Raw genomic sequence first — 1376 nt, forward strand, 5'->3', positions numbered from 1 at the left:
AAAGAAAGAAAAGAAAACCTTGAACTCCTGATCCTCCTGTCTCTACCTTTTAAGTGTTGAGGTTACAGGTGTACACCATCATACCCAGCCTAATGACACCTGGGACTGAACTCAGGTCTTTGCATATATAACTCTACAATGATATCCAAAACTGGATTAAGAAATACATTCTTGCCGGCTCTGGTGGCGCAGGCCGGTGAAGGAGGCAGAGGCAGGTGGATCTGGAGTTCGAGGCCAGCCAGGACTACACATTTAAGAAATACATTCTTTTTGGGAACACTGTCTAGCCTGAAACTTGCTATACACAAATATACAGGCTTGAATTTGTAGAGATCTGCCTGCCTGTGCCTCCCTTGTGCTGGGATTAAAGGCGTGTGCCACTGGGCCTGGCTCTGAATTAATAAATTATTAATATAATATTTTAGGAATGTGATTTAGGAATGAGAACAAATATCTGTCTTAGATATCAGTCATGTTATCCATGTTTTCCTACGGAGAATTTATCTATAACAACTTGACCTGTGTTAAAACCAAATCCAGCCAGGCAGGCATAGTAACCACCAGTTGAAGATTAGCCTGGGCTGTGTAGAAAGTACTGGTCTAGCCTGCACTACACAGCAAGATGCCTCAAGGGAAACACACACACATACCCCCAAACACTCAAATCCATTCAAAGAAACTTTGTTGCAATAGAACACCTAGGTAGTAAAATTTGAAGAGCAGTCTCTATTACCCAGATGTATCTGAAAATTATCTAAAGATATTTCACCTCTGTGTTGTTACAAAGGAGGTAGGATTATTATACCTTACAATATTCCTTTTCCAAATTTTCTAGAAAATATTGTGATAGAAATACAAGCTGTACCTCAATGTTCATGGTCTATTTGATTTCAGGAGACTGAGCTCCGAGGTGGGGGTGAGAAACAGAGACTGGTCTCAGCACAGTAAATTTGGGGAGTCCTGGTTCTGAGTGAAGCCCGATAAGCCACCCTGAGTCCTCTGATGCTCATATCTAACACACTGAGTTCATTCAAAGTACGCTGGGTTGTTGTCAGGGTGAGATAAGCAAACGTATATAAAGTATGTGCACTGCACGTGTCCTGTATGGTCATGTGTGTATGAGGAGCAGGAAGGCAGACCCTTCATGGACTGTCAATTGGGTTTTGGTATATCTTCTGCCAGGCTGCCCAACCCAGGTTTTAAGAGCCTGGTAGGTAGCATATTCCCTGAGGCCTTATGAGAGCTTTGTTGTTTTGTCTACAGGGTACTGTCACTTAGAAAACGATCCCACGGGAAGAGCTTTATCATCATAACACAGTTCCAGTTAGCTTTGTTTTAAATGTAAGAAGTTTACTGAAAAGCATACTCAGGATGTA

General features: G+C 42.0%; 1 protein-coding gene across 2 annotated transcripts in view; it reads right to left on the minus strand.

Moving 5' to 3' along the window:
• Positions 1-1376, minus strand: part of Sppl2a (signal peptide peptidase like 2A) — a 40172-nt gene that overhangs the window by 28578 nt on the left and 10218 nt on the right. The gene's annotated exons all lie outside the window — the stretch shown is intronic.

This window comes from Microtus ochrogaster, assembly GCF_000317375.1.
Source record: "Microtus ochrogaster isolate Prairie Vole_2 chromosome 14 unlocalized genomic scaffold, MicOch1.0 chr14_random_1, whole genome shotgun sequence".
NCBI classification, from domain to species: Eukaryota; Metazoa; Chordata; class Mammalia; order Rodentia; family Cricetidae; genus Microtus; species Microtus ochrogaster.